Raw genomic sequence first — 22,861 nt, 5'->3', positions numbered from 1 at the left:
GTTTCCCAAGTGACCGTTGCCCCTCAAGCTACTCAGAATCTTTCCTGTGTGAGACTGCTCAGAGACATTAGGGTTTCATAACTATCTTTCTCACAGGCAGATGACTGGGAAGTGTTTGGACAATACCTATCTGTAGTTGATGTGGTTTGGTGCGGTATCTCTCAAGACAATGCCATGGCCAAAACCCTCCATGCTGCTTAACAGACCCCCATCCTCATTGATGTTTGAAGTGAAAGTGGCAGGACTAATTGTGGCAGAGGTAATTGTGTGAATAACTCAGACCCAGCATGCAGTGGTATAAAAGCATTTAAATCCGTGACCCACTGAAACCCTGCAATCAGTAAAGTGTACTTCCTCCTTTCATTGGAAATTTCTTAGAAGAAATCACAGATTAAGAGTCAGAACTTCCAGCAACAAAGAGAACACCATGGGAAAGGATACCAACATCATTTATACATGACACAAAGTAGATGAGTAATCAGGTTGTCCCTTATTTGACCTGTATTGTTTTCTCTGATAGTGCAGAATAAGGTAACAGTTCAGTAAAAGAAGACATTAATCGGAATATGATGTAGTACCAAGGATAACTCAAGGGAGAAGGGTGTTTTGCACTATTTGATTGCGTGTACTAAAAGGCCATCTCAGTCCTTCGATGTATGAGCACTTACTACAAGCTTTGTCCTGGTTGCATAGGTGGATCTATAGGATTTTTTACTGATTCAATGGTACATCCAGCTCCATCTTAGAGTATCATTTGACTTCCGCTTCTACCATGATGGAGCCTCTTTGCAGTGTGAAATTAAGTAATATTTAAACAAACATGATGCTGGAAATTGTACCATCAAGGTTTCTTTGATCGGTCAATGCACCTGACATAATCTTGCAGAAATAAATAAGTTATTGATTGTCAGGGGGATCAAAGGTTATGGGGAGAAAGTGGGAAAATGGTTTTGAGAAATCTGTCAGCCATGATCAAATGACGGAGCACAATTGATGGACTGAATGACCTAATTTCTGCTCCTGTGGTCTTATGGTCTCCATAGTATGTTCTTACATAATCTTAGTTGATAAATAGGACTTTTTTTAAATCTGTGCTTGGACAGCAAGCATGAAGGGTCATTACTATTCATGGGTAGATCTTGATTTCCAAGCAATTTGAATTCTTCAGGTAATTTGATTCACTTGACATCATATCAAGTAACAGTGGGAGGCACTGAATACTCCAAAGGTTACAGGCCTTGGAAAAGTTTGGTAAATAATTCAGAAAACTTGCATTTCAGAACATGCCACATCCTAGCCAAGCTGTTCCAGTCTAGTTACAATATTAACACCTACGCATCAATGTGGAAAATTTCCAAGATATATTTTGTCCACAAAAACAAAAGCAGGACAATTCCAAATCTATTCAGTTACTGTCCCATCAGTCAATTATCAACAAAATAATTGAAGGTGTTATTGGTAGTTCTGTCATGTGACACTTACTCAACACTAATCTGCTTATGGTTCATGAGTGTAGATTCCATCAGGCCCACTCAGCTCCTGATCTCAGTATAGCTTAGGTCCAAATGTGGACAACAAGAAAACTGAATTCAAGAGGGGAGGTGAGAGTGACTAGTCTTGATATCAAGGTGGTATTTGATCAAGTGTGGCACCAAGGATCACTGGCAAAATTGACATCAATGGGAGTTGGAAGGCAAACTCTTCAATGGTTGAAGTCATACCTGATACAAAGGAAGATGGTTGTTGGAACTCAATCATCTCAGCTCCAGAACCTCTCTGCAAGAGTTCCTCAGAATAATATCTTAAGTCCAACCATCTTCAGATGCTTCATCATTGACTTTCCTTCCAACATAAGGTTAAGAGTGAGGGTATTTTCAGTCAGAAGTGCTGAGTGAATGATCCATCTCGGGCTTCTCCAGTGGTCCCCAGCATCACAGATACCAGTCTCCAGCCAATTTGATTCACTCCACATGATGTCAAAAAACGGATGGAGGCACTGGATACGCCAAAGGCAATGGGCACTGATAATATTCTAGAAATAGTATTGAAGATGTGTGTTCTGGAACTTGCCACTCCCCTAGCCAAGCTCTTCTAGTACAGTTGCAACACTGGCATCCACCTGACAGTATGGAACATTGCTCAGCTATGTCCTGTACACAAAAAGCAGGACAAATCCAATCTGGCAATTACTGCCCAATCTGTCTACTCTCCATCATCAGTAAAGTGATGGAAGGGTCATCAACAGTGCTATCAAGCAGCACCTGCTCAGCAACAACCTGCTCAGTGATGCCCAGTTTGAGTTTTGCCAGGGTCACTCAGCTCCTGGTCTCATTACAGCCATGTTCAAACATGGACAAAAGAGCTGAATTCCAGGGGGGATGTGAGAGTGACAACCCTTGACATCAAGGCCACACTTGACCGAGTATAGCATCAAGGAGCCCTGACAAAACTGGAATCAATGGGTTTCAGGGGGCAAACACCCCACTGGTTAGAGTCATACCTGGCACAAAGGAAGCTGGTTGTGGTTGTGGAGGATCAGTCATCTCAGCTCCAGGACATCTCTGCAGGAGTTCCTCAGGGTAGTGTCCTCGGCTTAACAATCTTCAGCTGCTTCATCAATAACCTTCCTTCTGTCATAGGATCAGAAGTGGGGATGTTCACTGATGATTGCACAGTGTTCAACACCATTTGCGACTCCTCAGATACTGAAGCAGTCTGTGCCCAAATGCAACAAGATCTGGACAATATCTTGGGCTTGGGCTGACAAATGGCAAGTAACATTTATGCCACATAAATGCCAGACATTGACCATCATCAATAAAGTTGAAAATCACACAACACCAGGTTATAGTCCAACAGGTTTAATTGGAAGCACACTAGCTTTCAGAGCGACGCTCCTTCATGAAGGAGCGTCACTCCGAATGCTAGTGTGCTTCCAATTAAACCTGTTGGACTATAACCTGGTGTTGTGTGATTTTTACTTTGTACACCCCAGTCCAACACCAGCATCTCCAAATCATCATCAATAAGACACACTCTAACCACCACCCTTTGATATTCAATGATATTACCATCAATGATTCCCCAACTGTCAACATCTTTGGGGTTAGCATTGACCAGAAATTCAACTGGACTCACCATATAAACACAATGGCTACAAGAGCAGGTCAGAGACTAGAGATACTGCAGCTTGTAACTCATCTCCTAATACCCCAAAGTCTATCCACCATCTACAAGGCACAAGCCAGGAATGTGATGGTATACTCTCCACTTGCCTGGATGGGTGCAGCTCCAACAGTACTCAAGAAGCTTGACATCATCCAGAACAAAGCAACCCGCTTGATTGGCACCACATCTACAAACATTCAATCCCACCAACACTTGTGCTTATTAGCAGCAGTGTGTATTATCTACAAGTGCATTGCAGAATCACCAAAGATCCTTAGACAGCACCTTCCAAACCCACAGCTACTTACATCTAGAAGGACACAAGCAGGAGGTACTTGGGAAGACCATTACCTGCAAGTTCCCCTCCAAACCACTCACCACCTTGAATGGGAAATATACCGCCATTCCTTCATAGTCGTTAGGTCAAAATCTTGGAATTCCGTCCCTCCTAGCATTGTGGGTCAACCCACAGCAAGTGGTGGACTGCAGCGATTCAAGAAGGCAGCTCACCATCACCTTCTCAAGGGCAAACAAGGATGGGCTATCAATGCTGGCCAGTCAGTGATGCCCAAGTCCCACAAATAAGTTTTTAAAATTGCTTTGAATTACACAATGTTCACCCCTTTCTGCAGTATCCTCAGAGACTGAAGCAATCCAAGTCCAAATGCAACAACACCTGGACATCATTTAAGCTTGGGCTGCTAAGTGGGAAGAAGCATTCATGCCACACAAGTAGCAGGAAATGGCTATTTGCGATTCAATAAAATCTAATCATAGCTCCTTGATAATTAATTTTATAAGCATCACTGAATGTTCCACTATCAACATCCTAGGGGTTACAACTGATCAGAAGCTAAATTAGACTAATTCAGAATCTAGGAACTCTGTGGCATAGAACTCACTTTATGATTTCCCAGAGAATATCCGCCATCTGCAAGGCAAAGTCAAGTATATGATGAGATATTATCAAATTGGCAGTATGGCTGCAGCTCCAACAACACTCAAGAAACTTGAAACTATCCTTGATTGACTCCTACCCATGAACTTCAACATTCTCTCCCTCTGGCACTGGCACTCAGTAGCAGTAGTATGTACCATCCACAAAGTGCACTGCCAAGAACTGAACAAAGCTTCTTAAACAGAACTTCCAAACTCACGACCTCTTCAACATGGAAGGCTGAGGGAAGCCGATGAATAGGAACATCATCATCTTAAATGTCCCATCCAAGACAAGCACCATCCTGACTCGGTAATATACCGCCATTCCTTTACTAACACTGGGTCAAAATCCTGGGACTTCCTTCTGCAAGAGGAATGTGGGTGTCCATACATCACTAAGACTGCAATGTTTCAAAAAGGCAGTTCATCACCATTTCCTCAAGGGCAATTAGGGACAGACAATAAATACTGGCTGAGACAGTGACACTCACATCTCTAGCGCAAATTTAAAATAAGTATAGAAGTAATGAGCTCCTGCTACATTCTTCCCAAGAGCAGGTCATGCTGATGAGCATCCAGATTTCCCATATTATGTTATATGAACTAGGATCCAATAGCTTCGTTAGCACTCAAATTCAAAACCTGCGAACTGTCTTTCAACTAATGGATTTTGGCAGGTTGTGATTTTTAAAACTTTATTTAGTAATATTTGATATTCTGATAGGAACGTTATTCACTATTGATATTATTCCTGCAATGTTACAGGAATATAATTGCAAGACAATTGCTACTTAGTTTTGTAGTCCTAATGTTATGATCGTAGTGAAAATGGATGATCAATATTCAACTTTCATCATTTGACTTCAATACATGGCTGTTCACGGATTAGTAATATGTTTAAAAAAACTCTACCAAATAAAAAGGCTGCTGTGATCACATAACCAACTCAAACAATCCGCATGGAAGATACCTAAAGCAGCTGTCTTGGCATTACTTTTTAATCAAAAGCACTGTCAAGAAAGATACATCTCTTGCTTTACTCACACTTGCAAAATTACTGAAATATGGTTCATTTGTACACTCCCAATTTGGATCCATTGTCTTTAACAAATTAAACTCTCCACAGGTAACTGCTTATCTTCAATATGTGAAGAATACAATGGACCTAGACTGGGAATATACAAACAAACCCGAGTTCAGTAGCTTGCTTTGAACAATAATAGGAAAGTAGAAACATGGGCTTAACAGAGCAAGGATGCATAAAGATTGTTTCTTTCTCAATCTTAGTAAACCAACACTGGAGAAAGAAACTTAGAAAAACTTCAATTGATTGAGAAACCAAGTTTCCCCACTCTTGATGAAATAGAGCACTAACTCAGCAGTAAGACTGAGATCTCACTCTCACAACTGCCTTTATTTACATACGAGGTACCCCTTCTCCATTCCAAGTTTCTTTATAGGTATTTTTTAAAAATCCATTTAGATCCTTTCGAGCAGTTGGATATAGAAACCAGTCCTTCTGGCCCACAGGTAGGGATACTACCACTGCACCACAGGAACTCAAAACTACAACCTTCATTTTAAGCTGTTTACTTATGTTCTTTGTATGTTATCACATTTTAATTTATTTTTTAGATAATAAGATTCAAGAATACCTTGGAATTGGCTCGACTTCATGTTTTGATCTTGTTAACTTGGTTTATCTATATCACATAATCAACCAAGTTAACATGATCAAATATATATTTATGATAGCTACGTGCTGAAAAGTGAAAATAAAAAATATATTTGCTGCGACTGACTGAGAGAAGGTTGTAAGAAGAAACAAGCCATAGTGCCTTTTCATGTGGTCATAACACAAAAATAAATGCTGTTTGCCTAAAACTTAAATTATATTGAACAAAGTACACAAAAGATGGTTGAGCCCAAATCCTGCATGATCTAGAATTAGCCTTCCTCAGCAGTAATATTAATGGGTCCTGAACCATCTTTTATGCCTGCATTCACTTGTGTACACTGAACCTCTTAACACAGACCCTGTAATCCATTATTTCCACGACATGGTGTGTTGCAACAGTGAAAGCAAACCATGATGCTTTTTCAAAAGATTCTCCATTCCAACCTATACAACAACAAGGTCTACAGCATTTAAAGCATCATGAATAAGGGGAAAGGGACAAAGGTTTAACATATACTGTTAGGGTAGCCAGCAGCTATCGAATGACCGTCCAATACATTACCAGTTTGTTCACTTGAGTTTCTGTCTTTGTGAGTTAAAACATAACAAAGAAGAAAGAGAAAATAACAAAATTCTTAATTGTATGTAGCTTCAAGCCTTATTATATCTTCATTGACAATTTTTCCTTCGCCACTGTTATTGATGGCAGTTTTTTCCATTTGTGTTTTTACCTGTACAGAGGAAAGAGATTGCCCTGTTCCTGTCTCCTCCTTTCTCCTGTCTTCTCTAGCCCCTCTGGCTAGAAGACTGAAAGTGTGTCTTGTTGAAGGTTCTCTTTAAACAATTTGATGTAGTGTAAATGGTGAAAAGATGGAGCAAATGTGGTCATAATGGAGAAAGAGTTGTGAGGTCAGTAGCGTGAACATAAAGAAATGTGGTGAGATGGCCTAAACTGAGAGGAGGAGAACAATGTGAAGTTGAGACAGAAAGAACTGCTGGGGTAGTGAGAGAGGTGTTGGGTCCAGGTGGTGTTGCAGGTGAAGTTAGGTGAAGATGTTGGGTAAAGTACTTTTGAGGATTTGTGGAGAGGTGTATGGTCTGTATTTGGACTCGGTTTGGGGATGAGGTGTCGGTTGTCCATAGGTATTTGCAAGTTTCATTCAGAGATTCAGTGATGATTCGAGGCAGGAGAGGTCACTTTTATAACTAGATTGGAGTACTGCAATGTAGAAAATAAGCAAGATGCCAATGGGAGCCTTATCAAGGCAGTCTTGGTGAGGTAATACATTTTCTTCTGCATTGCAGCCACTTCCTAAGAATTATACTTGTGGTACTGAGACAGTCAGCCATTTCTCTGCTTTAGAAACTTGAATGGGCTTCTATCACCAATCAAAGGGAAGAATACCTTCTCCATATTGTTGACATGAGACTGAAGAACATTCATCGCTGCATTAGAGAATATCTGGGACTTGATCGACATCATACTGTTGCCATTCCAGACTACAGTGGTCAATCAGAGACCATTTGAAATTGGCCCTGTGGTTTCTAAGTGCTGTTTTTTCCAATTACTTATTGATTAACACTTCAGATTCCTCCCATCCCAACTGAGAGATGCCGACAGGGAACTCAACTAGCATTGGCTCATGATTATAGTGAAGATAGAGCTGGCTACCAAAATGCTAAGCTCCTAACAAACTATTTGATGAAGGAAGTATATACCCCAATTACTACCTGTCACACCAGATAGAGAAATAGAGTCATGGAAACAGACCCTTCAGCCCAACTTGTCCAAGGTGATCAGGTTTTCTAAACTGACCTAGTCCCATTTGGCTGAGTTTGACTCATGTCATTCTAAACCTTTCCTAAGCATGTACCTGTCCAAATATCTTTTAAATGTTGTAAGTATATCCATGTGTAGCACTTCCACTGTCATCTTGTTCCAGATATGCACCACCTTTCATAATGGGTTAAGATTTGATTAGATTAAATTACTTACAGCGTGGAAACAGGCCCTTCGGCCCAACAAGTCCACGCCGACAGACCGGAGCGCACCCACCCAGACCCATTCCCCCACATTTACCCCTGCACCTAACACTACGGGCAGTTTAGCATGTCCAATTCACCTAACCTGCACATTTTTGGACTGTGAGAGGAAACCGAAGCACACCCACACAGACACGGGGAGAATGTGCAAACTCCACACAGTCAGTCGCCTGAGGCGGGAATTGAACCCGGGCGTCTGGCGCTGTGAAGCAGCAGTGTGTCACCATGCCACCCACTGTGTCACCATGCCACCCACCTTCTGTGTGAAAAAGTTGTCAGTCAGGTCCCTTTTAAACAAAAGAAAAATGCCCTCATTATATAAATGGATAAAACTGAAAAACAATGTTCTGGAATCTGGGGTAGCCTGCACCTGCCAATAGCATGATGCGAATCTGCCTTTTTTGTCTACTCATGAGATACGGGTGTCACTATCTGAGCCAATATTTATTGTCTGAATGTAATTGTTCTTAAGAAGGTAGGAGAAATACAGTCTAATTGCTGTAGGTAGAGCTACTATTTTGTTTGGAAGGGAGTTTAAGGATTTTGGCGCAGCAACATTGAAAGAACAGCAATATATTTCCAAGTCAGGATGGTGAGTGGCTTGTAGGAAAACTTAGAAGTGGTGTTGATTCATTTATCTGCTGTTCTTGTCCTTCGAGATGACAGTCGTTGTGGGTTTGTCTAAGGAATCTTGTGAATTTCTGCAATGCAACTTATAGAATTGTATACTTTGCTACTATTGAGTATCGGTGATAGAAGGACTGAATGCTTGCAGCTGTGTTGCCAATTAAATGGACTGCTTTGTCCTTGATGGTGTCAAGCTTCTTGAGTGATGTTGGAGCTGAACTCATCCAGGCAAGTGTGGAGTATTCCATTGCACTCCTGATTTGTGCCTTTTAGATGATGGACAGGCTTTGTGATGTCAGGGGATGAGTAATATACTGTAGCCTCTACTTTTGTAGCCACAGTACTTGTATGATGAGTCCAATTCAGTTGCTGATCAATAACCCCCAGGATGTTGATAGAGGGGATGTCAAGGGATAATGATTTGATTCTCTCTTGATAGAGATAATCATTGTCTGACACCTGTGCAGTGCACGTTACTTGCCATTGTCAACTCAAAACTATTTTTTTCTGTATCATGCTACATTTGCAAATGGACTGATTCAGTCCATGTCTTTTTGCAGTTTCAAGAAAATGCATTCTAAAATAATTTAAATTTATATGGATTAGATGCAGGCTTTCTAAAGCTAATTTGGGCGGTAATTCTGTAAAGGTTTATGAGGCACTGTTGTGCATAGAATGAATTTTTCAATCAAGCCAAGCAGTCCAATGTTAAGTATCTTGCAATGCTAATTGTGCTGGGCAGAATATGTGCTAAAGTTGGATGATTCCAGAATGCCAAAGGCAGTGCCTTATGGTGAATCTGTTTGGGTAAGTGATGCACACATTCCAGCAGCCAGTTGAAACTACAGCTCTCTCTGAGTGACAATTGGTGTAGGAACAGGAGACCTTTGACAGAAACATCTGCTATGCAACCAGGAAAGCAAGCTGCAAGTTTGAAACACACATAACACTGCTGATAAAAGACAAGGTCAATTAAAGGTGTCCCAGAGCCTTCCAAACCCTTTCCCCAACTGCTCAAGAGCTTGCTGATCAAAAATTGTTTTTCTTATCACCAAAGGTCATGCCCACTACCACAGTGCCAAATATTTCCATGATCTTTGCCTGTGAAGAAGCTGGCAAGGGTGTGGGGCAATCAAGTCTGAGGTGAGGGGAAAGCAGAGGTATGTTTTGAGGTGTGGACTAGGACTTGGATGGAGGGACTTTGATGGTTTAACTATCAGAGGGTATGAGAGGCTACTGGTGGGTGGTTAGTGACAGAAACCACTGTGTGCTCCACAGGAAGAGGATAGAGGAACAAGTTAGGCATCATTTAAGGGTAATTTTAGGACTTGGAGAATTGGGAGGCAAAGTTCAGTGTTAATTGAAGGTTTAGTTAAGCTGCCAAAGTCGTGCAACATAATAGGGGACATGGAGGCTTTGGACACATACTTAACAATTATGCTGAGCTAAGTGCTGACAGTGTCCACCATGAGCTGCTATTCTTGTCGCTGTCTCGATGCTAAGTACAACAGAAATATGGCTTGGTAGAGTCAGTATCCTGCACAGAAGTGCAGGATTCACACTTGTTGGACAGTGGGACATTGAAGATGAAAATACATGAAACGAGCATTTGCAAACTCCAGCTACAGTTCATTTCCAATTGTTTTGCTTGTAAAATGAACATTGATATCTCAGTACTGCAAAGTTTAGCAGCAATGAGTTAAAAAGAAGCATATGCTGGCAAAAAGCAACCCATAACCTTGAAATTTTCAAGGATACTGTGGAGGTAGAGAATACTGTCATGTAAGTATGACGCTGGGCCCTACTCAATTCAATGAACAGTTGAATGATTGACATGAGTCTGGGATAGGAAAGATGTTGGAGCATAGCAGGCACTCCATTTTTGGTTTAAGCTGGTATGACACCTTCACTAAGTTGGCATACATGGTGCAACTGGGGCCATGGTGGAGCAGACAATAGTGCTGCTAAAGATGTGGTTTCGCTGTTTGGACCAGACAGGTTGGTGCCCCTGATTTACTGCAGATAGTATGTGCCGCAACTAGAATGACACAATAGATGCTGAACAACTGGGAGAATGGCAGCAGTCTTTTGAGGAGGCAGGGGAGAGGCACACAAGGGAGGTGACTCCTCTTCTTGTGCACAACGGAGTTCAACTGTGTTGGGTACCATAAGTCAGACTGGACCAGATTGACACTCTCTTCCAGTAGATGACAGCTGGGTGCAGCCAGCCATCTTGGAAGGTAAGATATTTGTTGTCCATCATAACGGTACAGAGGAATTTTGATTATCTAAAGGACACGGGCAGGGAGTATTTCGTTCTGTTAATCGAATTCCGGATAATCAAATGCGGGATAACATTGTTTAGCCGAGCATCGGGACCTTGCAATCTTGCCAGATAATCTGATATTCAGATGATTGAATGGCAAATAATCGAGGTTCCTCTGTATTCAGTTTGCATTGCACAGCCTCTATTCATTTAATTTGTGTTTGCTTTTGCTGGCTGTAAATAAACTTTCGTGTTTGGGATGATCTGACTGCTTGGCTGCATATGACTTTCCCTAACTGGACAATACCAAGGTGTGGGTCTACGCTGGCACTGAGGACAGAGTAGCAATGACCTGGAGTGTTTCTAGAAGGTGATTAGATGGAATGTAGCTCAGAACAAGCTAACTGTGGGGCCTGGTATTTGAACAGTGTGTAGGGTTGAGACAATGGGGTTTTATGTGAAAGGGAGCATCAGGTTACATACTGTGGGCAGTGTCAACTTTTAGCCGCTGTGCAATTGCATCACTAATGAGGGACAGCGCCGATTTGTCCAGATGCACAGTGGCCTTTGAATAATGATATGGGCACCAGGGTTGCCATTTATCCGCTGAGCGGCACATTGTTCCAGGAATGGCACATGGTGAGACACGGCTAGTATTGGGCAAGAGAGGCATCATTGGGGAGCATTGGGAAGTTAATGAGGTGTATTTGGTAACATGCTGTGAGAAATCGCACAAGGCTTTGTGGCGACAAACCCTCCAATAAAACTGATAAAGCTGACATGTAACAAAAAAAAAATACAATTCATTAATCCTGTTTTCTCTCGTTTTTATATTAAATGCCCTACAGTATGGAAACAGGCCCTTCGGCCCAACAAATCCACACCAGCCCTCCGAAGAGTAACCTACCCAGACCCATTCCCCTATCCTATGTCTACCCCTGACTAATGCACCTAACACTATGGACAATTTAGCATGGCCAATTCACCTGACCTTCACATCTTTTTGGACCATGGGAGGAAACTGCACATTCACGGGGAGAATGTGCAAACTCCACACAGACAGTCACCCAAGCCTGGAATCGAATCCAGGTCCCTGGTGCTGTGGGGTACCAATGCTAAAGACTGAGCCACCTTTCCACTCCAGTACTTTATGAATGCCAAAAATGAAGTAATTCCTTCACATCCTTTCCGAAATATTCATCATAGTTAGTTGTAATATGAAGGCAACAAAGATCACTCTCCACTTCTCAGCTGCATGTATAAATGATGAGATGCAGAAAGGTACTTTTGCTTTATTCCTATTGCCCAGTTACATTCCTCCTCTGGTTTCTCAAAACAAGTTAACCAAATTGGTGTGCTTATGGATGTTAATTATGTCTTGAAAATAGACATTACATTTTGTATCAGTGCTTATTGTGGAAAGGAAATTACGTTCTTGTTATCTTTTTTTATTAAAATATCAAGCTGATCCGAATACAATGCAGTGCATTCCTTTCATCTGCACACAGAAATGCCTAAAAATAATACTGGAGTTTTTACCTCCTGACATATATTTTTAGTGCCTCCAAGGAGCAGTCAGGTATCAGATGAGCTGGTGGCATCATCTCTAGTGCAAGAGATTGGTCAACAAAAATACCCCTACGGGACAATAGTCTTCATAGAATAAAACAGAACTTAAAACGAACAATCTGATCTCTTGTCTATATTCTGTTGCAAATTTGTAATTAGGTGCTTCACTGTCATTCAGAATCACATGTGTAGATGATCTCAAGAGAAAAAAATTAAACTGTGACCTGCAGCAAAAGCACTCACCCTTCTCTGCTGGTTTTGTCTGGTATTATGTGTGTTGAAGATTCAAGGCAGGCAAGTGTAAACGGCTGAAGCGAATCTCCTGCAGATTTCAGCTATTAATCAAGAGTCAGTGCATGGGTTGGACAGGTAATTTAATACCTCCTCGTGCATGAACTGACTCGGGGCAACCCTTCATATATAGACCCTAGAGATTCACAATCGGTTCGGGTCATCCAGATTCAAAGTGTGTGTGTTCCCTTTGGGGCCTGCTATAACTGGTTCTTCAAAGGTGAAATATACGAAGCATCACCTGCTCTCTATAATATTTGCTTACATTAACCTTTTTGGTATTGAATTTTTTTCATCATATAATAACATTCTTTCCCCCAGCAGTCTGTCCAAAGCCAAATATTTTTAACTGCACCTTTTCTTGTCACTTTAGCTTTCTCATGCAGTAATTTCTCACTGATCTCCACAAGAAGGAATGACAGCCATACATTTTGTGAGATATTATTTGATTATACAAGTATCCTTTAAGAATTAATTTATTTGAAAACAACATCAACAACAACAATACTGAGGCAGCAGGATGTTGAAGAGACACTTGATAACAATGTAATATGTAGGTCAACTGTAAGGTACTGAATCTTGGAAATATTCCAGGAGAACCATTCTTTTTAAAATAACTGCATAGTTTCATTGAAAAAGTATAACTAATGGAAAAGAACACAGTTCATTCAATGTAATCTTCAGATGAATTGATTTACATTAATTTGTTTCTAAGCAGAGTTTTGAATGAAATTGTATTGCATATTAAACATTTAGTCAAGTCTTCTTCATGTGTCAGTATAGCTGACAGATTGTAGTTAAAATCCCTACATGAATATAGATATATAAAATTAATTATCAGATATCACAGGTTCACAAATTAAAATCTGTATTTAATTGAATTTATTCTCTTCATTTTTATTGTTTACCGAACAAATGTAATAGCTTGGATGAAATTTTGAAATGAATGAACTCATCTGTTGGCAACTTCAGATATAATCTGGGTACTCAAAAGTAAATGCAGAACTTCAGTTTTTAACATAAAATCTGAATGCAACTATATAAATGTAACTGAACATGTGCAGAAATATTAGTTCACACTATTTCTTTAATAGTTCTGAAAATATGCTGATCAATTGTAATGATTTATTCAACAATATTGAAATTTGACCTAGAATTTTCAAACTATAAATAATCTTAAACTCATGCATGCCTTTCTCTCTGAAAGGTTTCCAAAATTAATGCATGTGGGATGACAATTGTCATGCATTTATCTTTTGTCACCAACAGTCACAATAACTCCAGGGCTAATACAGTCAAGATGTCCCTTTGTTACTTGTGATTTCCCCGTACAACTCTGTAAAAGAAAGAGGAAAAATAAAAACGAGGAAAATGCTCTTCTTACCTGTCCAAGGAAAATTTCTGCTCATAGACATTTTCCTCAGCTACTCCATTTCTGAATGCACTGTTGCTTTGTACAAGCTACCAACGTGAGCAAATCATCAGGCCTCCCACAAAAAGGATAATTGGCTCTAGTTGAAGTGCTGTAAACATTCATCATAATGGCACTCGTATGCTGAAGCCAGCAGCTATCTCAGCTGACTCTTTTACTTAGGTATAGCTAATGCTTCCTGTGCACAGACTTGCGTTTTACTGTTTCCTTCTTCCTTATCTCATATATGAATGAGACAGGCTAATGCTAACAGCAACCCCGATTCTCCACACACACACACACACACACACACACACACAAATCGCAGCATAAGACAGCCAGAATGAAACGTGTGTTCAGCTGCTCTAATTAAGCACTAGTTGTATTTTACCCTGAAGATACTGATTAATAAATAATTCAGCAGCTAAAAGGCAAAAATTAAATAAGCAAAAGTGCAAATGAGATGGTAATTTTGAAAAGGTGTCAGCAGTAATCTAACAGATGTTTTAAGTTTAATAATTGTTGCAGTGCATTTTTATTACTGTTGTACTTTGATAGATCTTACGGTTCAAATATCTTGTACCATTACAACTATATGCCTGTAGTATGGCCCATGTTTTCTCAAGAAGCTCTGTTAAGTACGGAAAGCAAGGCCTGATTTCAATGCAAGATGGGATTGGTACAATGTGGAGGACTGGGTGCAGTGTGCAGGGGTTGCAAAACCAGAAGATGCACACAAAATTATGAAAGCACATGAGGCATTCTGAATTTTATCTGTCAGACCTCGTAATACTGTTTGAAATCTGCCCACATTGTTTCACATAACTGCTGAGGCCAGGGTAAATTATATCAAAGCCGGCTGGCAGAAACCATAATTGAGGCTGGACACTACCATGATAGGGGACCTAAGGTTTCATTCTTGTCAGCCCCAGTATAAGATACCTGGCTCAGGGTCATGGGGAGGTTAAATACAAATTAAACTGAGGAAGGTAGCAATGGGGCAGAGGAGGTCCAAGGATTTCTCTATATTTCAAAGGAGTCCTCCTGCCATTCCTGCACAACCCCCTCTGAAATGTTTTCTCCTGGACGGCAGCATTCCTTTACTATTTTGGTGAAAACAACAAATGCTGGAGATCACAGCGAAACAGAAAGCATCCATGGAGAGAGGGCAAGCTACGTTTCATAAGCTCTGATGAAGAGTCAACTAGACTCAAAGTGTTAGCTTATTTTCTTTCTGTGGATGCTGTCTGATTCACTGTGATCTCCAGCATTTGTTTTCAGTACAGATTCCAGCATCTGCAGTAATTTGCTTTTACTTAATATTTTCTACTGGCATTCCTGCCTGCTGGTGGGTTTGACACTATCTGTGCCTGCCCCCACACTTCACTAGGCCTTTCAAAATTTTGTTCACATTGCATTAAAGAACCAACAACATCATTACGTCATGACTTCAAGCTTTAAATTAGGCCACAAAGTGCTTGAAGCCAGAGTGTAATCAGCTATAAAATAGGTGAAGATAAGATGCGTCTGGATGGGAATGGTGCAGCCACATGCCATTAAGTGAACTCGGTCAATTATGACCTCTCCCACACACCAGGCTGATTTTAAATCAAACCTCAAACTTTGCAGCTTAAGCCTCTGTCTTTCGGATAGCTCAATACCTATTGATTCCAACTAAAAAAGCTGCGATAAGACTCAATGACCTATTCTTGAAATCAATGAAAACAGTAATTCCTCTCAGATGCTCAATTTTTCAAATGATTCCCATATAAAGATTACCTTAATTTGGCATTAAGCTTGCTTGCTGTATTTTTTTCTAAAGGGATGGATTAATTCTCAACATTTCTTCTGAGATTTCAGGCAGCTGAACTCTAACAGCTTGCTATCCCTTAAGGAATTGGATTGTGATGAAGCTGCCAGTAATTGCTAAACTCCGGCTTTCTCTCCTGGTTTAGGAAATGTCTTGATTAAACAATGAAACACACATATAAATAAAAAGACTGTAAAAATTAGAGAGAGGATCTTTTAGATAGCCAACAGTGGATGGGCTTTGGAACTTGGGGTAATATTTTTTGTAGGGATATTAACAACCAAAATGATGCATTCTTCAATATAGATTTTGTAGCTTGATCTGATCTAGTCATCTGTTTAAAATGAAAAACTCAATCTCCACTCAGTAAAGAGTGATCGGTGCTAGCAGGTGGGACTAGATTGGGTTGGGATATCTGGTCGGTATGGACAGGTTGGACCGAAGGGTCTGTTTCCATGCTGTATATCTCTATGACTCTATGACTCTAAGTAGTCTCTTGGAATAAGAATGTAATATCCAACTGCTAAAGTCAACTTTAGCATGGCTGAGAAGTGTTGGCTTGTATACTTATTGTGGTGCACGTTTCCCACTATTCAGTTTGACAGCCAAAACCTTCCAGTGAGACTTCATGCTTATTACAAATACTATTGTAAATACATTAGCTCTCTCTGTTTCTCATCCATATGTAAGGATACTAGTGAGAGTGAGTCATGTCCTTTTATGGCTAGTTGATGTTCATGTATCCTGGTGGCTAGTTTTCTGCCTGTTTGTCCAATGTCGTGCTTGTTACAGTTCTTGCAAGGTATTTTGTAAATGACATTAGCTTTGCTTGTTGTCTGTATAAAATGTTTCCAGTCCAGTTAAGCTTTCCAAAGCATCCATTTACCATTACTGAAAGGATCACGGTCTGAAATGTCAATCCTCTTTCTATTTCTATAGATTGCTGCCTGGCATTCCCTATGCTTCCATTTAAATATGTGGCTGATAAGAGTAGTGAATAGAGAAATGGCCTTTAATTCACAGGGCACTCATAACAGTGCTGGGGATAAAAGGAACTGTGTCTTTACCTTAACTATGCTCAGACCAGTGCCCCAGTAAGTCAGAAAATCAGGACTGTAGAGAGGACTTTGGACTAAATATTTGGTGGGGTGAACCACACAAGGGGAGATTTAGAACATTAGAGAGAAGGAACAAGAAAATAGTGTAGACCGTGTAATGGGAAATAGTAACCAGCGTGTGCCAGGAGGAGGCAAAGCATACAAATATAAAAGTGCACCAGCAAATATAGTTAGATAGAGATTTTAGCTTTAAACTAGCAGATGGGAGGAGAGTTTGGGTGAATATAGATTTGGAAATACAGAGACATGAGTAAAGGCAATAAAAAGTACATCAATGTAGGTCAAGACAAAGTCAGCTGGGGGAGGAAGAAACAGAAAATTTAGGAGTTAAAAGTCACCGGAGAGTAAGGTCCACACAGGGTAGTTAACTAGTGAGTTTTGAGAAAATTTGTAGCTCAGATTGAGGTTCTGGATGTAGGTTTGCTCGCTGAGCTGGAAGGTTCGTTTCCAGATGTTTCGTCACCATACTAGATAACATCTTCAGTGAGCCTCTGGATGAAGCACTGGTGGTGTAGCCTGCTTTCTTTTTATATGTTTGGGTTTTCTTGGGTTGGTGGTGTCATTTCCTGCGGTGATGTCATTTCCTGTTCTTTTTTTCTCGGGGTGGTAAATGGGATCCAAGTCAATGTATTTCTTGAAAGAGTTCTGGTTGGAATGCCATGTTTGCAGGAATTCTCGTGTGTGTCTCTGTTTGTCTTGTCCTAGGATAAATGTGTTGTCCCAGACGAAGTGGTATCCTTCCTCGTCCATATGAAAGGATACTAGTGAGAGTGAATCACGTCTTTTTGTGGCTAGTTGACATTCATGTATCCTGTTGGCTAGTTTTCTGCCTGTTTGTCCAATGTAGTGTTTGTTATCATTCTTGCAAGGTATTTTGTAAATGACATTAGCTTTGCTTATTGTCTGTATATGGTCTTTCAAGTTCTTATGCCCTTACTGGCATAAAACTCACTAAAGAGGAGGAAAACATCAACAAGCTGCCATTCCTAGATGTCGCAGTAGAGCAAACAGCCTGTGGGGAACTTCAAACCAGTGTCTACAGGAAAACAACATATATGTACCAAATATTGAACTATAGAAGCAATCATCCCAACATCCACAAACGAAGCTGCATTAGAACATTATTTCAATGAGCCATCACACATTGCAGCACAGAGGAACTACTCAGAGCAGAGGAAAATCACCTTTACTGAGTGTTCAAAAAGAACGGGTACCTAATGACCACAGTCTGCCAATTTCTCAGCAACAAACCCAAACAAGCAGACAAACGCGTCCAGAAACTCTGGACACTCTCCCCGACATCAAAGACATATCAGAAGTGACTGCCAGACTACTCAGTCCCCTTGGCATTATGGTAGTCCTCAAACCCACCAAGATACTAAAACAGCAGCCAACTAAAACCAGCAATCAAAGCTCTCTCTGACCTATCACCTTCTCCCTCACCTTCATCCACTGATCGCTTTCCCAGCTACCTCACCCCAACCCCAACCCCTTTCCATTTATCTCTCAGCCCGCACCCCCAAGCCTCATTTCTGATGAAGGGCTTGTGACCGAAACGTCGATTCTCCTGGTCCTCGGATGCTGCCTGACCTGCTGTGCTTTTCCAGCACCACACTCTTGACACTGGAGATTAGGAATGCCAAGTTTAAAGAATTTAAAAATCACACAACACCAGGTTATAGTCCAACAGGTTTAATTGGAAGCACACTAGCTTTCGGAGTGCCGCTCCTTCATCAAGTGGTAGCAACGCTCCAAAAGCTAGTGCTTCCAATTAAACCTGTTGGACTATTACCTGGTGTTGTGTGATTTTTAACTTTGTACACCCCAGTCCAACATCGGCATCTCCAAATCAAGTTTAAGGAAGCACTAGTATGAGTAGTTAACAGAGCCCCAACAGTAAAATTATCAGTAAACAGATCATGAATAAATTATGTGAGTTTGTGACAAAGGCAATGTAATAATTTTGGGGGACGGTAATTCTCATGTTAATTAGCAACTCAATTTGACAAAAATAATCTAGAATATATATTTGTAGATATGAATGTCCACATTTATGGGCAGCACGGTGGCACAGTGGTTAGCACTGCTGCCTCACAGCGCTGGAGACCCGGGTTCAATTCCCACCTCAGGCGACTGTCTGTGTGGAGTTTGCACTTGTTGGGCCGAAGGGCCTGTTTCCACACTGTAATGTAATGTAATCTAATCTAATCACATCAGTTTGATGCAGAACCATTTAGGGACAAAGTTATATTAGTTCTAGTATATTACACTGAGGCAGGATTAATTAGTGCTGTCATAATAAAAGATCTACTGAAGATAGTGATCGCAATACAGGTGAATTCCACATTAAGTTTGAAACAAGGATCTTCAAATTAAATAAGGCCAACTACATGAGGTATGTGGGGAGTTAAACAAGCTAAACTTGTTCAGGTAAATAGACTAAAAGGTATATCAAAAATAAATATTGAGCAATATTTAAAGGAACAATTCAGAAATTGACATGAAGTTGGTTCTTTTTCTAAAAGCTGTCCTTTTCCTCAAGGATACTGTGTCCTTGATTTTTTTTCAGAGGGGTCATAACATGGTCTGGGCTCCAAATTAGCTGGGTTGGTACAGAGATGAAAAGGGTTTTGGGAGGCCTTTTTGGCTATGCAAAAACAAATGAGACTTTAGGCCACAGTTTTCATGAACTGTATAATGAAAGGGAGCGGTCAGTCCTGAAACCTGAAGTTTTGTTTCAGTCAGTTCAGCAGTGGCTGCGTGGAAAAAGGTCGCTAAACTCTCTCTTCTTCTGCTCTTCTAACTTGAACCTTTAAGCCTCTGTTTAAGTTTTACTTTATGTTTAAGGGGTTTGTTTATTGGGACTGTTGTGTATTTTCAAAACAGCATAGTTAAGTTTTGTTTGGATAGACTGAGTTCTGTGGGTATTCTATCTTTTATTCTTTATGTTTCATTTGGTAATTTTGTGAATAAATTTTTGTCTGTTTTAAAACCTGGTAGTCAACCTAGCGAACTTACGCCAGGTAATTTTCACTGTACACTTACCGAAGCAAATAGCAAAGTTACAGTCTGGGCTGCCTGCTTCAGAATGTTTTGAGTGGTCTGGCCTCGCCCATAACAAATTGTATTCCATTGAAAAATCAAAGCTCAGCAAAAAGTATCCATCTGTGATTTACCCTAAGTAGGTTGAGGATCATACTAAGTTCAAAGAAGAGATATATAAGGTTACAAAGAACAGTATTGAGTCAGAGGAATGAGTACACTTTGAAAGCAGCAAATGGCCACTAAAACATCAAAAGTGGTCATAGGGAGGGGTGGGTAGGGCATTGGTATGGCAGCACGCTCCTTACATTGTTTTCACTGGCTTTCACTTTTTCCTGTCAGAAAATCTTGAGGTGCTTGATGTCTTCCCGGATGTTCCTCCTCCAGTTTGGATAGCCTTATGCCAGTGATTCCCAGGCGTCAGTAGGAATACCGGATTTCACCTGTGAGGCCTAGTGGGAATCCTTGACGATGTTCCCCTGTCCACATGGGGCTCATCTGCCATTTTGGTGCCGGGAGTAGCATGCTTACTGGGGAGACTCATTTCAATCGTGTGGACGGTGTGCCCCGCCCATCATAGCCGATCAAGGGTGTCAGTGACTCGATGCTGGGAATGTTGGCCTGGTTGAGGAATGTTGTGTGAAGCATCTTTCTTCCCAGCGGATTTGCAGGATCTTGCGCAGGCAGCATTGGTGTTACTGTTGAGGTGTCTGCTGTAGACAGTCCATGTCTCAGAGCCATATAGGAGGGTGGGAACCACCACAGCTCTGAGGTTAGGGTTGGATCTGATGTTGTTGTCCTCAGACACTATTTTCCTCAGGGGCCAAAGGCTGTGCTAACACATTGGGGACAGTGCAGGCTCTCTTCATCAATATCTGCTTTGACCGACAGGTCGATCCCAAGGTATTAGAAGTGGCCGAAGTTCTCTAAGGCCTTCCCATGGTCCCTATTGATTGGGGGTTCACTTCACAATGCCAGACCAGGTTGATGGAGGACCTTCCTCTTGTGAACGTCCAGGGAGAGTTTTCAACCTGTTTCAGGGTGAGGTGGGTTTAAAGGAACTCTTAAAAGTTGATAGAGCTTAAAGAAGATGGAAAGGTTTTGGAAGAGGTTTGAGGACATGTCTTCCAGTGGTGAAATGGTTAAAATAGAAGACACCTAAGAGGCTAGGATGGGGGAGTGCAGATACTTCAGAACATTGTTGCAATGTAGGGTATTACCCAGCTAGAGAGGAATGAAACCCAAGGGAGGACTTGAAAGTAAGCATGAGAGTTTTAAAATCAAAACATGGGTTAACAATGTAAGTTATTAAGCATGAGGTGATCGGAGAGATTTACAACAAAATCTATTGGGAAGGATATAAATTGAACATTTTCAACCACTAGACCTTTTCACTCTTAAATCTATTTCCTTGCTCTGCTCCCATCCTCATCATTTATTTTGTTCAAGTGTGTATATAATTGCCTCTTAATGTTGTGATTTACTTAACTTCATTAAAGATTTGTGCTAAAGCATGCCATATCCTAATGATCTTTTGCATGAGAAAGCATTTCTAATGTTCTCCTTTGTAACTTTATGCCCCCTTAATGCTAATTGAGCAATCTTTCACTCTTCTTGCTCTTAATTCATTTCATAATTCTGAGAGCTCCAACTCAATCTGACTGAACTTCACCAGACCAATGAATAAAGTCTTAGTTTCTCAAACCTTCTGTATCCTATTCACTTTTGATTTCTGACTAATATAATGGCAATCATTATTTTTGTTTTGAATCCATTATCATTTCTACATTGGGCTGCTCAAAGTGACTTTCACTCTACCCTTTGCTTTTCTTTGCTATGTCATAATAAAGGAACAAATTCTCTTTGTGTTTCCTACTATCTTCCAAATTCACTTTTCAGTTTATGTAATAACATCTTCTGCGTTTCTCAAATTCATTCATAATGTTACCATTTAATGTATGTAGTCTTTATCATTCCTTTTCCCATAACGTACAGTTATTGAGACTGAACTGTATTTGCCACCTGTATGCCAACTCCACAAACCTGCATAAATCCTCTGGTAGTCCACATGTTTCCTCAGTTTGTTATTGTCACCAGTGTGGCACTGTCAGCAAATTCAAACTTGTTCTTTACTACCTCATCCAAAAAATCAACACGAATGCTCAACAACTATCGCAGAGAGAATCTCGATGTTCCCTTATTGTCTTTGATCAGTATGTTTTGTGTGATAAAGAAATGTTTTCCTTTCCTCTCAGAGTATGTATTTCAATTCAATAGCACATCAGAAAGATTTTGTAAGTTCAAAGTAAATAAGGTTATTTATTCACACGTGAATTAAATGTGACATTGAAAATACTCAATCTGATATATACTCTCTTACACACAAAGATCAGATACAAGTGAAAGTAATTTACTTTCTACAATTATCTCAGTTCCATAAAATAAATACAATATTCTCAGTCTCTGATTTATGATTACTGGTCTCCCAAGTGGCAGAACTGTAGCCTCTGACATGGTTTTGATACTTTAAATTTGAAGTGAGTATCCCATAAACCAAAGGATCCTCAGCAAGCAGTGATGTTATTTGTAGCTGAATTTCTTGGAGGTTGGTTCTTCAGAAAACTATGCTTGAAAGAGGTTATATCTTGATATCTTGTAGCTGTCTCTTAATCTAATTCAGAAACAAAAACAGAAGTTGCTGGTAAAGCTCAGCAGGTCTGGCAGCATCTGTGGAGAGAAATCAGAGTTAACTTTACAGGTCCAGTAACCTTCCTCAGAATGAGCCTGAGTCTGCCTGAAATGTAATGCTTCTGAATGCTTTGGTGGGACTAACTGCAAGCAATTCTTAGCTGAGTTTTGAAAACAGACAAACATATGACTGTCTCAATGTATGAAGTTT

General features: G+C 40.5%; 1 protein-coding gene across 3 annotated transcripts in view; it reads right to left on the bottom strand.

Moving 5' to 3' along the window:
* The window catches only part of mgat4c (mgat4 family member C), a 438,829-nt gene extending 424,663 nt beyond the window's left edge, over positions 1–14,166 (bottom strand). For all 3 annotated transcript variants that reach the window (XM_043709709.2, XM_043709712.2, XM_043709714.2), the window contains exon 1: positions 13,966–14,166. The gene's annotated coding sequence lies outside the window, so the exon portion shown is untranslated. The remainder of the gene's footprint in view (positions 1–13,965) is intronic.
* Positions 14,167–22,861: the final 8,695 nt, after the last annotated feature.

The sequence above is a fragment of the Chiloscyllium plagiosum genome, unplaced genomic scaffold, assembly GCF_037043375.1.
Source record: "Chiloscyllium plagiosum isolate Xiang-an unplaced genomic scaffold, Cpla_swu_hap1 HiC_scaffold_19, whole genome shotgun sequence".
NCBI classification, from domain to species: domain Eukaryota; kingdom Metazoa; phylum Chordata; class Chondrichthyes; order Orectolobiformes; family Hemiscylliidae; genus Chiloscyllium; species Chiloscyllium plagiosum.
The sequence above is the reverse complement of the archived record's forward strand: the minus strand, read 5'-3'. Positions and strand labels throughout refer to the sequence as shown.